Below are 16,623 nucleotides of genomic sequence, written 5' to 3'. Positions count from 1 at the left end.
AATTCCACTGCTTAGTCTCTTCTTGCTCCTGTTTCCATCAATAAAAAGGGGAGACAGTTCTTTTCTGCTTCACAGTACTCTAATATTGTACCAGTGCAAGACATAAAAACACACAGAAGTTCTCTTTCCATCTTCTCAAATAAAGATTTTATTCATTTTGGACAAGAGCATCTTATAAGACTTTTAAAAAATATGTAATAGAACCAAATATTGATAATCATAAAAATAGAAGTACTGTAGAGAAGTGGTAACTTATGCGGCAGTTCACTACAATGATGTGAAAGGTTCCTAGAAATGGAAAAATTCCTCCTTCGCAGTGATGACTCTTGCCCTTTAAAAAACAGCCAGATGAGACTCTTTCTACCCACAGGGCTCTCCTGCAGTGACAGCTACATTAACCTTTGCTGACAAGCACTTCTCTTTGCTTGTAAAATCAGCTTAGTGAGTGCAAAATTCTTCCAGACTTTAAAACAGTTACTATCAAATGGAGATACGCTCCATGCAAAACAAAACGTGCTCGTGCCTTACAATTACTCCTATGTTTTTGTTGCTTTGAGATCACTGCGTGGGCTGACACAGGATGATGTCTGGGCATCTGTCTGCTTTGGCTAATATTGCAGAAGAGATGTGAATGTAGGAAAGAGCACTGAGGTTTTTGCTGCATTTCTCTCCCTGGGCATTTTTCCATGCTTATCACCACATTGTCTGGGCAATGAGCACCAAAGCAGAGGAGCAGTAATATATGCTTGGGCTGTTTGTCTGTTGCTATTAGAGAAATGCTTCAAAATTGCAGAAGAAGCCAGCGCGCTCCCTCCTGCGCGCGGGCACTCGCACATGAACGCATGCTCCGTCCCTGACATCCTATTTCCCCCTGCTGATTTCACATCCTTCTGGATTATACATCTGAGCTGTCCTTTATATGCGAGAAACTCCTCCCATGCAACGGGAATTCTTCTTGGCTTGGGCAAAAGGAGGGTCTGCCAGTCTCCTCCCACCCTGTGGCAGCACCAAGCCTTTGAAACTGGGTCACACGAGCTCTGCCACCTCACCAGGGTTAAGCTTTCATATCACCTGGGGACATTTCAAAGACTTCATAGCCCCATGAATTGAATCTAAACCATGCAACATATACAGTTTTGATGCACTCAGCAGTTCTGGGATATTTCTATGCCATTTTTAATTGCTGACCAGAAATCTCCAGAACCAGGACTTTGGCATAAAACACAAGTCAGGCTCCAAACCTAGCGCCACCTTGTCACAAATATGTCATGTCCTGGACATCAGCAAGGCATGGGAACCCAGTACATCATTGATTAAAAAAGCTTGGAATGGAATAGAATAGAATAGAATAGAATAGAATGAAAATTAAATATATTAGAATAGAAATAGAAATAAAATATAAAGATACTAGAATGGATTAAAAATATATAAAAATGCTTGAAATAATGATTTTTATATGTAGCTAATATTGCAGTGTAAACACAATATATTCTTACACTATCTTTCCTTTAAGTACCAACTTAAAGGAACACTGCCAACCCATGACATTTATTGCAAAACTCCTACTGAGCTGTAAGATGCAAACCTGGATTTCAAGCCCACCTTTTTGCTGTATTTGGTGGGACTGGAATTGCCCAGGCCAAGTAACTGACTGTTAAAACCTTAAAGAAAAATATTACATTAAGTGTCAGAAGGATCAACCTTCTACTGCAAAAGCAGTTGGAAAGTACTTTGCTGCAAACCCAGATGAATGTCAATTGAAGCTACTTTCATAAAACTCCCAAATTAAACCATTCGTATTATTTGCATTATTCTAGGATGTTGGACTCGAGATATCTTTGTAAAGATGCAAAATTAACTGGCAGATCAGACCAAGAATGCTGAATTTCTAAGAAGCTCATTGCATGTACTTGGTATTATCAAGTTAAATTTTGGAACTGACCTCATCTGCTACGTGATAAGATTTAATTGCATCATATGGCTCATTACGGAAGAGGTCCACGAACTCTTGCTGAAACTAAACTGAGTGCCTTTGTGGAGTATGTTTATGAAAATTTGTTTCCTGGCTTTTAGAGGGAAAATTATTTTCTGTCTCCTGTATACTCACTTGAAGGACTGCCAACATCTTGTTTAACACAGGTATAATTCCATTATTTTGACACTGAACAAGGAACAAAAGTCCAAAATAAATACAGCTGTGAGAAATCAGACCTGTTTTCTGCAGATCACAATCTTCAGCCATGTAAGTCAATAGCAGCACAGGCTCTGAGTTCACTTTCTTCAGGGTTTTAGCCGGGATGCTTTGTCATCCAAGCTTGCATGTGAGAAGTTTTAAAATAACCCACTAAGAAAAGAAAAGATCATGGATAATGCAGCCAGGGTGCATCACTCAAATGGAGTTTACAGACAGCTCATAAGCTGGAGCTCTAAAACACAGCACAGTTGTTTGGACGGTGTGCTCCTTGGGACCGAAAGCAATTTTTGGCTTCCTTTTTCGGAGCACTGAGATGCTTCTATCATTGATGGACTACTTACAGATGGGAACCCAAATTACTCCAGTGAATGGAATTAGTGAGACATTAAACTTGTGCAAGTTTTTTTCCCACCATCTCTGCCCATTTAGCCACTAGCATTATGGCTGGTGGAGGTCAGCTACAGGCTCTAAGACTTATTCCGAGGCAGTGTATCCCTTTGCTAAGGAAAAGAGATAGTTTAAAAGGCATGTACCACCCGTGTGCCTCCTGGGTACCTGTCCACTTCCCTCAGTCTCAAGTGTTCTGCTGCCACAGGGTCCCAAACCTCCTGGCTGCTCTGTATCCATCTTTTTCAGACTTCTACACCTTCTTTATTTGCACCTAAATTATATAGTTATATATATATTATAATATATATTATATATATATTATTATATTATATATTATTATAATTATTTAAATAATAAAAGAGCAGTTAAATTTCTCAGCTTTAACAGATACATCTGACTTCTGCTTTTGCTTCAGAGTTTTACCTATGAATAAAACTAATCAAGGCACGTGAAGAAGCCACGGGGTCAGAACAGCTCAGAGCAGGGTCACTAATAATCTAAAACTGTGGTCAGAGTGTCTGGATTTTAAAGTCTGAAAGAGCCATGGGAGGGGAAGGCAACTTTTTTCTGCTCTTAAGTTCACATGTAGAAATGTTTCCAGTTTAATTTCTACATCTCTTTTCACTTAAACTATCCACAGTTTCTGGAAATAGACTAACAAATCCTGAAATTGGTATTGGGGAAGTGGTGTGATTATTATTCCAGTCTGATCCAAGACCTAAAAGAATTTCTAATTTATCATACCAAGGTTTCCTGATGAGTTGCCATGAGGGAGATTTCAAAGGTCAGGAGAAATGAAATGCAGATTTAAATTCGAATTAATCAGAGGCAGATTCCAGACTGGATTACACTTACATGGGTAAACATTCACCATGGTCTATATATCATTCCAAAACATGGAAATGTAATCTAGAATTGAATTTCAGAGCACTGAACAAAATGTAAGCCATAGGAAAAAAGCTGTGGCTGAAGGTGAAAATCACACAGCAGAGACTGGGGAGCAACAGAGCAGGGAACTGGGGGCACATGACCCCTGAGTCTGCCTATCACACACTGGGGCAGGGGGAAAGCTGCTCTGATTGATAGTATTGCTAGCCTCAGGATGGTTTCCCATGGTCGGATCCCTGACTTGCTACTTTTTTGGGATTTGTCATTTTTTCAGAGTGGGAAGACATCTTTAAGGACCTATTGCCACAGCTTTAGGAATGGCTGTGCTGTGGCACAGAGACCATAACGCTGACCAGGTCTGAGGTTTAGAGATTTTATATGACAGATGTAGAAAGTCCGAAAGATTTGGTCAAAAGTTTGTCAGGCATATAGAAGCTGTGGTAGATGTGTTTGCTTTATTTAATCCATATATTTGCCCTTTAAATAATTCAGAAGATGTTATATTAAACAGACTTCAGAGAAAAGTGATGGAAGTGCATTTGCTGAAGCAAGAGCTTGTATAATGAGATATTCCATAAAAGAAGCTGGACTTTTAAAGTCAGAATGGATTAAGGGCATGAATTCATGTGTCCCATGAGAACTTATTATAAACTCGAAGGACATTCAGAGACCTTCATCAAGAAGCAGATCTCACACTTGAGTTTAATTTTAGTACCATTGCAGTTGTAAATAAATTGTTTCTGTAATTGTTTCAGTGTGAGTAAGAATTTTATCTGATCACCCAATTAGCAGTATGGGGGTTTTGTAAAGAATGAGAAATGTATTAGGGATTATTTTGTGCACTTCTAAACACAAAAATATTGTATCTATAAAAATCATCCCCTTCTTTTAAGGCTACAAAAAAAAGAGAATTTAAATTATACCAAATGAACCACTTTGAAAAAAGCCAAGTAAGTTTTCCCTATCTGTGCCATTGTTGTAACACAATCAGCTTGGACACTGATAACGACCTCATCATATTCATGGCTGATTTCATATTCTCATACAGCAATAGTAGTATTATGACCACTGCGTTGCCAAGGCTGCAGGGAAACGATAACCTGCCTGAAAGTAGTACCTTCAGAAGAAGTAAAATAAAGAAACCCAAACTGGAAACTTTCCCATTAGTCCCCAGTTGCAGGTGAGGGTCTTTTTCCCCAAACCTGGCTGCAGACACAGCCAGAGCAGTGAGGATGAGGGAGATGGGATCTCCTTCTGCCAGCACCTCAGGCTCACCTATCCTTTAAAATTTCTTTTTCAGATCCTATTTTGCAAAGCAAGCTTCAGTGTAACTCTCACCCTGACACCTCAGGTAACACAGACTCTCTTCTCATCCTGCTCTATTTCCCTTTTCTCCCTCATTTTCACAGATACTTCAGCTTTCTTTTGCGCATCCCAGTTACAGGGAAACCACCCTTCTTATTGGTGATTAAGCATAGTCAGTGACTTAAAAACAAGAGAACAAGAGTCCTGCATTTAACTTTCACTAAGAATTAAAAAAAGAAAAAGGGCTGTATAAATGGTCACTGTTTTCATTCCTCTTTCATTTTTCTGTACCAGATAAATAAGTTGTCTCCCCTATTTATTTTAAAAGTCCTTTTGAGCTGCTCAACGTTATTCCTGCTTTGGACATGAACTACCACTGTTGCAGGTGTGTGCATATTGCGATAGAATAGAATACTTCAGTTTGAAGGGACCTACAGTGATCACTTAGTCCACCTAGGCTGCTGCTATATGATGGACTGCTTTTGCTCAGCTCAGGGGCAGGAGATCTTAAGTCTCACTCATCAGCTGTGCCAGCTGCCAGGGAGACACTTTCCTGTGATTCTTCAGCAAGGTTTGACCTCTGGTATGTGACAGGTGAAAGACAATGACTGATCTGAGGCCCGGATCTCATTTAGTGATTCTGCTAATGAAGTCGCATGTGGACAGGCAACAGCTTTCATTAGCTGTCCATTTTTTTCCTGCAGCAACTGCTGTGTTTTAGGATCACAGCCATAGTTATGCAGGATTGTAGGACAGAGTCTGAAAAGAGGAAATATTAAGCTCTCTCAGGCACCAGGTCACCCTCTCATCACAAGTTTAGTATTAAATAATGATGTAATTAGTTAACATAATGATTTTTATTTTAAAAATATCTGATATAATTTATCAACTGCAAACTAATTTCACCTTTTCTGTCCTATGAATTTAAGATTCATGTAAGACTGATCATGATGTAAATGAAAGCAAGTCCTATTTTTACTTAGCCAGAGGAGTATTTGCAGTGTGCTGAAGCTATAGTTGCATTTCTTATGTTCCAAGCCTTTTGCATTTCAGTTGTCAAATGCAAATACAAATGTTGCACTTCTGAGATTTTTAAACTTCTGGTGTTGCATTGTGTTTCTTTTTTTTTTTTTTAATGAAACTATTAGCCTAACATTTAAAGCACTTTAATGATATGATCAAAAAATTTCTCCTTAGTTTGTATTCTCTTTGTTTGTCTGCTGTAGATACAGATCTGCCACCTCTTGCCTTGTACAGGTCTCTGGAAGGGCAGGGACAATTTCCCTAAGATTTAGGAGACTTGAGTATTTTAGCACAATCACAGTAAAGAGCAGGAGTGTGTGAAGTTGTTGAAACAACAAGGCCCGGTATCCCCAAAAGCTTAACCCTTCTGTTTATCCCAGGGGCAGTGAAGGGGCAGTATAGCACAAGACATTTTTCCTCCATCAGCACCCCCCACTCCTGGCTGGGACCATATTTCCAGGCTCATACTGGTGACTTGGTAATTCGTGTCTCCCTGTATCTAGGGAGGGATGAGGCCAATAATTGGTCTCTCTTTGGGGTGCTGAGATGGGGACACCTGTTAATGAGAAAGTTGACCGAGGGCACCAGCCCCGTTGACACCAACTATTTAGCAGTTGTCAGGCAGTAATGACTCCCAGTCTCTCCTACCTCGCCTGGGTTTGAACCAGTAACTCAGAGACAAAGGCCTCGTATCTCATTACTGCCCTCCCTTGGGCCAGCCCACTCCCTCGCAGCAGATGTCTATTGCATTAGTGTCAAAATCATGTGTTATGTGTTTAAGGGAAGAAGTTTGCAAAGGTACATCTGTCCAGCACCTAAAAGCACCCTTCTGCACCCAGAAAGTTCTGTCTCAGGCTGCCAGCTGACAGGGAGGCACTGCAGGGTCTATCCCGTCGTGGGCTCCTGCACTGCCATATCCCTTTGCCTCCCAGTGCCCAGTGTACTTCCAAACTAAAAGTCTCTACTACATTATCATTAAAAGCACTATGTGTGGCCTTTTAAAATAGCTGGGGGACAAAGGAAGGGGCACCAAATTACAGACAGGTATAAAATCCATTCAAGTTAGCTGAGCTGCTCCCACTTACCCTAAGAGAGGATTCAGCTCATCCAGTGAAACTAAAATGAGTAGGCTTACCTGTCTAACATACCTGATAAGTACAAGGGCTGCAAAATAATCTTCCTTTAAGGACATACATGAAAATATCAGCAGCCAAACACATTTTGGCTTTACTTTATCAGGAGTCTGATCCAGATAGTATTCAGTAGTGAGCACTAGCCAAGCTGTGTTTACAAGCTCCAAAACAATATGTTTCTGGGATAGAAATGGCAATAAAATGTTACCTGAAGACACTACATGCAAAAATAGTTCTTACATCTTCCTCTTTCTCTTCCCCCTGCCTTCAACCTGGCAATGCTGAGCTCTGCCTACGGAAATGAACAGCTCCTGCTCTGGTAGGGATGCTGCTTCCAGCAGGGCTGGTGCTCGATAGTGGGCAGGGTCCCCTCCCAAGCCCCACGGCAGCTTTTCCAGTCTGTCAGGTCAGGTAAGTGAAGTGAAGAACAAAAGCGTGGCTGGGTGCAGGAAGGGGAAGGGATGGCAGAAGTGCTTTGTGGCTCCCACAGCCCACCCTGCCCCTGCCCCAGCCCCCAGCAGTGAGAAGAGACCTTTGCTCAAGGGTTAAAGCATAGGAAGCACCGCTGATGTTGGTGGTGAGGTGTAAGTAAGAAGAGAGTTGACATGTCTCTCAAATCCTCTGCATACTCTTACTACAATAATAATTATTATTATTGTTATTGTTATTACTATTATTATTATACAGTTCATACAACAGTCACTTCTGTGGTCCCCAGTTGCAGACTCCAGGCCATGCAGGGTAATAGTGACTGCAGAAAGGCTTCCTCTCTGATCAGAAAATCTCTCAAGGACACCAGACTTGCATCTAGGAACTATTTGCTTTGGATAATCTGTGCAAGAGCAGCAATAGCAATCCTTCTGTACAGTAAACCGTGCAAGATGGTGACATGTTCAGTGATCAAGGGGGTAGGAAAGGGAGATGCAGTTCTTTTGCCATCACAGATCTCACACAGATGTGGTTCTGGGAGCAGTGACGGCAGCAGACAGGCTTGAGGGGCTGAATAGATACGAGGTGGCCAAAGGGCCTGTCCCACGTGCAAGAGGATCAGGAGAGACTCTGACCCCGGCTCCCCAGGGAGCAGGCACTGTGATGGCTCCTGGGGGATATTTTTATTGCTCCCCGAGGAGTTAGGTCTAACCTAGACACATGTCCTGGTTAACCTGCCAAAGAAGTTTCTTGCTCTTTTTTTTTTTTTTTTTTTCTTTTTCCCCAGTCCTCTCTCTCTTTTCATTACTTGCACAGGGTTTGCATGGAAATATGCCTCACAGTTCAGGTAGCATGAAAACTTCCTTTCTCCAGCCTCTCTCTTTCACTATTCTCTGCAGATGCCTCAGCTGCAAATGAAACAGAAGTACCATGTATAGCAGTAGCTACTCTTTTTCTTGGCACAGAGAAAGTCACTGCATGGGACCATTTCTAGTCCAAAGACAGACTTATTGAAACAAGCAGAGTTAAGGTGAAGCTTTGGAAGCTTTATTGGCAGACTGGGCACAGCCTTCTGCTGGTGGCAATGTGTGATGCTCCCTTTTTGCACTACACCATTTGCCACCACCCTGCCATATTTTCTACTCTTGAGCCTCCAGCTGAAGGCCAGCCCAGGATCAGAGAGACAGTCCACAGGGCCCAGCTGGAAGCTCCAGGAGGGTTGTTCAGTCCACTGCACATTCTAACAGGCAGGCAACCAGACAAGAGTATCCTCATCAATAGGACTGGTCCTCGTGGGTGATGCTGTTGGTGATCCCAGCAATATGCCTGACCTAAAGGACAGGGGTTAAGCTGCAGGGTGTACATGGGCACAATAAATGTGCTTTGATTTGCTCTGTTCAGCAAGAACTTTGGTTTCCAGAGCTGTCAATGCTGGAAACTTTCCTGAGCGTTACATTCACTTCTAAAGAAGGCAAAACAGGGAGTACAACAAATAAACTCAAATGTGCAAGCAGAACTGATCAATTAAGCCTGGTACATCCTGCATGCTAGCAAAATCAATGTACATCGTGGCTGAAAAGTATTATCTGCAAAACAAAGCTCGAGTGGTACCCAAAATGTAAACCCTCGAGTTTGTCTGCTCTGGAAATGAATGGACAAATACAAGATTATAAATATGGGGAACCTTGCTGCTCTGGCTGCTCGGTGCTAGAATGGCTCCTGTGTCTGACAGATTATCTCCGCGCCAGTAAAAATGTTCAGCGCCCTAAGGCAATTAATTCCTCACTTTCAGAGTTTTACTTCTACGGCAACAACGTTTGCCATGGACAATAATGTGGGCCGCAGAAAGGGGCAGGTTTGGAGTGCAGGTAAACAACCCCCAGCAGATAATGAGCGGTGAGTACAAAGGTACGGCAACCTGCTTGCTGGAGGGAAAAGCCCGAGCCAGACCAGCGTTTCTGTGACCCACTGAGCCGAGGGAAAGGCTTCATCACGCTGGTGAGGGGGTGCAGGAAATATAACAACAGCCAGTGCCATGCTGGGAAAAGTACCTCACCTCACATTGGCAATCTGATCACCCCACACCACATGGACATCCCCCGGGCTCCCGTGGGTGGACAGTGGTGTCCTGCCTCCTCTTGATGTTCAGACGGCATCCCCGCTGGTAATGGTGACTCTGTCTGGCAGTGGCGGCAGATGTGGGCAGAATGCAGAGAGGCAACAGAGTCACCTGCCAGCAGGACCTGCTGCAGTCACCCAGGCCAGAAAGAGGATTTCAGCCACCCCAAAAGGTGTGTTGACTGAGATCACCTGTTAGGAGGTCTAAAATGACTCCACCTTCCTGCTTGGTTCACATTTGCAGAGCCCATCACATGGTCCCCAGTCCCCCACCACGGAGCTGGCAAGGTGTCAGTGTTCTCAGGGCATCCCCTGCCCAGCACCCAGCCTGAAATATCAGACCCAGCAAGGGTCACCAGTCCAAACTAAAGGCTGAGAAAAACAGAGTAGAAAACAGATCTGCAAACTCCAGAGGATTTTTTACTTTCACACACACAAGAAGAGACAAGCTGGAAGTGCTACTGTTATAGCAGAAGCGCAAGTGTGATTTCCTGGAGGGCTTTCCCTCACTCAACTCAGTGTGATGGTAAGGGCCCTTTGTAAAACATGAGTCTGGCTTCAATCCAAAACATCCTCAGTATTTCCAGATCCCTGATGAACCAGCAGCATAAACACCTAATCTCCAGCCTTTGCTTTGGACTTAATTGTTTTGAAAGGCAGTCACTATCACAAATAGAAAGTGATCCATAGCCCGGAGACCTGCGACAGCAACCTGGGTTCTGCAACATCTCTGCACTAGAATGAGCACAAGAGGGAAGGGTACTTTTTGTTGCCCCTTTTTCCAATCTGAGCCAAATTCAATTTCATTCCATTTCAAATACACACAAGGCAAAGGTAACGAGTAAAGTGTTGAAGCACAAGGAAATACCCATGTTTTTTGTACCATGATGGATTTTGTGGAAGAAAGAAATATGTGGAGTATTAATTTTTGTGCAGAATGTACTAAAACTGGGTGTTGTCACTTAAGCCACTGCTCCTTTAAGTTGTGCTGCTTGACACTATGAATTATTCAGATATCTCTATGATATATGGAAGTGGTATCAGCATTTTAGGGCATGACTCTCCTATCTTCTATAAAATCCCAGTGGCTTCATTGAGCTATAAAAGGCAAAATAAGGTCCTCAGGAGCACTGCTGTCTTGCAAGCAGAAAATACACTTTACCACTGAGTGAAGGGCACCAACAGGCCTTGCTTATAGTATAAAACCAGATATTTTCTAAGTCCCTGGTGCATCAATACATCTAAAAGGTCATTTATTCATCTGGGAATGAGAAATCAGAGTGCAATGAAGATGGGGGATAGTGTAACATTGCCTACTTTCTCTATTGCAGAATTACTCAGGTTGCACCGACCTCATGCTGCTAATACCAATGGGCTCATCTGCTTGAATAGTGAGGTGTCTGTCCTGCAGCCAGCAGTGCTGAGCCTGAGCACAGAGCTGTGCCAGGGAAAAGGAGGGTGTATGTGGAGTGAAGGAGCCCAGAATAGCCCAGGGGCTGCTGCATCCCCCAGGACACAGACTGTTCAGGGGCAATCTGTCAAGCTCAGAGGCTGACTGGGCTACAACCACGTGCCATGAAACTGAACAGTCCCTGGGAATAGTGCTGATAATTTTTCTATCCTTGCATTGATTTTTTTCTCCTGTTTTTAAACCAATGATGTTAAAGATAATTCAGTTGAAACTGTTATAAATTCATTGTGGAGCATGGAAGAGCACTCAGTCTGCCTCCCCAAAACTGAGGGTTTGTTAGAGCTGTAAGAGAAACAAGGATAGAGGTGTCAAAAGAAAAAAAAAGCACGTGATGTGAATATACTCTTGGCAAAGCCACATTTTAAATCACCAGTGGCTTAAATGATAGAGGTCTAAATCCCTGGAGTTTCCTGTGCTTTGTGGGTGGGTGGGTGCTGCACATTCAAGAAAGATGCAACTGTAAACCAGGGAGTGTTTTGTCTGGCAAAATAACCTCCTGCAAGTCCTTCAGCCTTCAGGAACCAAGTTCTGCCCCCACGTATGCAGAGCCCCATCCCGCTATGAGCTCTGTGTGTAACTCAGGGCAGAATTTGTCCTCAGTGATGCACTCTGAAGTCAGGATAACTGAGGGCTGCAGTTTACTGATCCTAAGGCAGATGTAAACTCTTACCTTCCATTTTTCCCATCTATGTGTTGCAACACTTGTGTAGGTATTTACAAAAGGGGTATTTACAAAAGGCAAAGACATATCAAGCTATCTCTGGCCTTCTTCCCATGTTAGATAGGATAGTAAATATTTTTGGAAGGGATGTAAACCTTAATGCTTCTGGGAAGAAGCCAAGCAGTACCAGATGGCAGAGGAGGAAACTCACCCTATGAGCAGGTTTTTCACAGTATTCTCATCAGCATCTGGTATTTGCCTTTGGCAGAGACAATACAGGGGCCAGCACTCTGATCCTGTCTGTGTGTCTCTCTATTCCTGCTATTGACTTCTTACCTATTCAGAATAACTTTTGTAAAATTTTTTCTTGGCACACACTTGATTCCAAAGTCTCAGTATCTCTCCTCTTTGGGTGGATGATGGTGGAGCATGTGACAGCTCCCCAGGACATGGCCTCAGCTCACAGGCATGTGGCAATCCTGATGATTCAAATCTTGTAAGTGGAGTTCGGACATTTTTCTTAATACTTAAAAAAAAATTGCTCTGATATTGTGTATAGCCTTCTGAGTGCACAATGAAGTTGGATCCCCACTACACACTAAATTAGCAGTGAAATTTTTGCTCCAGTTATTATGTATGTGTTTGAGACATGCCAGTCATCTGCAGCTCCCAGGTAGGAGCAGCATTGCCTACTCCTTCTTAGGGTTTAGCTTCCAGTCCTTTACCAACATACAGATTAGGGATGAGGGAAAAAACCTCCACATCTGGAGTTGCACAAAATGGTTATAAACTTCCATGAAAATGAAGTGGTAGTTAACACTGTGGGTGAGGGGATTTTTATGGGCTTTTTCTTTTTGGCTCAAACATACTGTGTATGCCTACTCTGTAGCTGCCACTGCGACAAGAGATCTGACTTGGTATTGCTCCATCAGCCCTGTGCTGCACCGAGCAGATCTACACCCAACACGTGAATGTGCACCTCTTGGGTGAATGCAGGACACTTCAAAACAGGACTGGAAAACAGCATTTGAGGCACATCTTGAGAACACACACCTCCCATGCCTTCCTTCAAGGAACAGCTCTTCATCTCCACTGGCCTCCAGTTTGGATGCTGCTCTTTGTAGCAATGTTTAGAGGCTATTACTTATGCCTTTTGGAGGACCTGTTTTTCTGGCAAGGCAAAGAGTTTGCTGGTTACAATCATAATAATTTTATGAATATCCTGAAATTCTTAAAACAAGTTGGTGCATTGTAGAATTTTACTAGCAGTTTCAGGGCACAAAATAAAAAGGCTTTGTGGACACAAGATGAAATCCTCCACTAAAACATACCATTTTCATAAGGAGAGAGAATGAACTGGATGGCCCAGTTATATTGCCAGAAGCCAGCATTAAGGAATGCTGCATAATCTTCCAAGAGACTGCGTTTTCCTCATTGCTCAGCCAGATGGGCAAATGGAGGTATGAAATCTTTTCACAGGATGGTTCAGCTGATCTGGGAAAAGAAGGAAGAATGACACAAGATGGTTCTTCAGGTCGTTGCTACCTGGAAAAGTGTTCTGGCTGAAAATACTGCTTAATCAGGCTGGAAGTGAGGTGCCTATCTTGATAGCAGAGTTTGGAGCACTGCACATATTTTGTTATCGCACAGCTTTGTCTCACAAAAGAGAGCTCCCATTGTTGCAATCTGGATGCTCCATTTCAAAACATTAATCAAGTATTAGGCCTTGGTGCTGATTTATGGGAAAACACCAGTGCCACAGATGATTTATACCCCATGTAAATGATTCACAGTGTATGTGTTCTATGAAATGGGTCCCTAGCACACATAAACTGGATCACAGTCTTGATGCACAGGCAGCGGTGTGTATTTCTTAGGCTGCCTCAGAACACCAGGGTCCGGGGGAGTCTCACTGGGATTAATCCTGCTCCTCTGCCCACTCCCACACCTCTGAGTGGGCTTTGGAAGAGCCACCCCTCTCCGGGGTAGGGAGGAAAGCGGCAGCACAGCTCTGAGCTGCGGTGTCTTCTGTAATACTGACATATCCCTGTAGAGGGAATGCTTTGGTAAGACTTCAATGAAGCGGTGTATCGCTGTGTTCTATCAGGGACCAAATTCATTTTTTGCATCACCTGCTGAGTTCAGGAGTTAACATCAAGAGCATTTTTACCCAGTATGCTGCTGGTAGTTGTTTTGTTGTTTTTTTTTTCTAAAATTCTTATTTTGCTGCAATTCGCTTTAAAATTTCATCCTTGACTGAAGAGGGTGGAAGTGCCCATCTGATTCAATGCAAGGGATAGGCTTTGATGCTGTCTTACATGAGCATCAAAAGCTTAAGATAACATGCATATTAAAAGTTTTTCACTGGCAGCTTGCAGAAGGCCCCATGGCCAGATGTAACAAGAGGGAATCCATAGCGTGTTGTTTACCAACTGCTCCTACACTTCATCTAAATTGGCAGGAGGAAATCACAATGCCTTCTGAACAACACTGGGAAACAGGGTTTTTTCACTAAAACTGAAACTACAAACCCATCAAAAATACCCCAACATTATGTATTATTTGTGTTGATTAAAAATGTGCTTTGCAGCATTGGATTTGTTATTGATCATAAAACTGTGCACTGACCTATTCCTTTCCCTCCAAGCTATCAAAGCATTTAAAATCTTATCCCAACCCAGCCCTTGGTTCCACTGTGCCCATAGATCACCTGGGCCACAGACAGTTTTTGATACCCCTGCTCTAGCACTGCTGCCTTGCCTTTCAAAAATGAAGGGATTTTCCTCTACACTGCACTGCAAGGTCCACCTTGAAGAGAAGATTAAGGAGCAGTACAGGTCATGATGCATAGTGTCCACTTGATTCAGGTCACAGTCACTCACACCAGCTGCCATCTGCACACCTGGCAGCTTCAATGCCACCTCCTGGGCATACAGGCCTCTGGAAGCCCAAGCACAGCAGGTCACCATGCCTCAACAGCCCCCTGGGCACCAGAATGGCAGCACTGACAGCAAACCCCTTGTGGACAGCATCAGGGTGGATCTGTGGTGTTAACATTTCCAAAAGCACAGACATACTCACTGAGTACTGAAAGCAAGTCTTAATCATCACAGGGACATCCTCTGTGGATATTAATAATCTCCTCACTTCCTCTGAGGAGCCCCTGACTGCTGAGCTCAGTTTCTGCATCAATAATGCTCAAACTTTGACAGGTTTCACCTAGGAAAGACAGCTTTTCTTGGGAGAGTGGGGAAGCAAACATCACGCAAGCCCAGCAATAAACTGCCCAGGCCAGGCACTGCCACAGGGTAGCTTCACCTGTGTTTGTGACGCAGCCGCCAGAGGTTTCTCTCTCTTTTCGACTTTGGCCAGTGGCGAACGATTGCTCTGCAATATCCCCCAGCTCTGCTCCTCCTTCCCCCGGCCACTGGCCAGGGACCTGCTAGTCAGATCAGCGCTTGGGAGGGTCTGGGAGAAGCACTTTCCTCTTCCTGTGGGGAAGGATATGATTAAAACCTTGTAAATAAAAGGCTTGGCTCAAAAAACGCCTGGGTGCCTTCTAGATACAATGCAGCCATGAGCTGTGGCTCAGGGTGGTGAGAAGCAGCAGATGGGACACAGCCTGATGCCATGCTATGCTGGCCATGGCCTGTCTGTCCCAGACCCCAGGATCAGTGACCTCTTGGCACGGACACCTACCTGCTGGTTTCCATGTCCTAAGGGCTGACTCTGCTGCTGAGGTGGCAACCTCAGGAAAGCCTGACCTGCCACAGCCAGGACTGCACCTTCTGGAGAGCTGTCACCAAGGTGGAACCCAGGTCAGAGCACAGCTCTTGTCCTGCGTGGCCCCTGGCTCCTTGAAAGGAGCAAACAGGACTCACCACTGGGTGTACAATGGGATTCCCTCCTCTCTAGGGAACTACCCTGGTGTGGGTTTGTGCTAGGGGAGAGCTGTCCTCTTCACATCTTCACGTCTGTGCGGTGTGCTACCAAGAATCCACCTGCAAATCCCACATGAAGTGAACCAGTGCCTGTGCTCTGTCCTAAGCTCCTCTTACCCTTTTGATAATAATGGGATAAACAGCTTCCTCAGGAGAAAAGGGACAACAGCGCCCACGGAGGGGATGAACTCCTCCAGGAGCAGGGAGGGTCTGCTGTTTTGCTGTGGTAGGGAATAGGCAGTTGTCTAGTTTGCTGAGGGTATATCTGGGCTCAGAAACCCAGGATGATAGACTTGTGCAGAAAACCATGAAGAAACTGCAGCTTTACCGAGACTGAGAAAGATAACATCAAAAGGCAGAAGTTGCAATCCTCCATCCCTCTCTGTTCCGATGTTCCCTCCATGCACAGGCCATATGCTCTGCATCCCATGCTCTGGCATCAGATTTGATGTCTTTTATAGCTAGAGGGTGTCTTGACCAGCTTTCCAGTGTGGTCAGAAACCTGACGTTGCACTGGATTAACCCTGGAGTCAAACCATTTACTCAGGTTCCTAAGGAACACAAAGCTGGCAATTCCCCACGGCTTTTTAAGGACGTTAGGTGTCCTGGTACACCTTTCATTTTTACAGTGTGATACTGGCCAAAAAGCATTGCACAGACAAATATCATAACACAAGGAAAAGTGCATTAGACTGAAACACAGGGAATGAGATGCAAAGATACAAGAAATCTGCCCACATGTTGCCTAGGAAATTCACTTTATGAACTTTCCATACTCTTTGCTAGGTTCTGTCCGATGTACACAGAAGTTGAGGCTGGCACGCCAGCCTCCTGGCAGTAAGGATGACCAGAACCTGGGAAGATTCTACCGAGGAATAAGCGTTATCTGAGACTTCGGGGCCGTTTCCTCCCGCGCCACTGAGGTCTAAAGGAATATGCCGTTCCCAGGAGCGGAGAGGTGGCAGGGATGCTGGAGGCAGCTCTTTCAACCTGCCGAGGCAGGAGGGACCGGGGACAAAGGCGGCCACCCCAGGGGGAGGGTGGGCAGCGGGGCAGGGAGGCGCGGGGCC

The sequence above is a fragment of the Corvus brachyrhynchos genome, unplaced genomic scaffold, assembly GCF_000691975.1.
Source record: "Corvus brachyrhynchos isolate BGI_N302 unplaced genomic scaffold, ASM69197v1 scaffold1, whole genome shotgun sequence".
In the NCBI taxonomy this organism is placed as follows: domain Eukaryota; kingdom Metazoa; phylum Chordata; class Aves; order Passeriformes; family Corvidae; genus Corvus; species Corvus brachyrhynchos.
Note: the sequence above shows the minus strand (reverse complement) of the source record.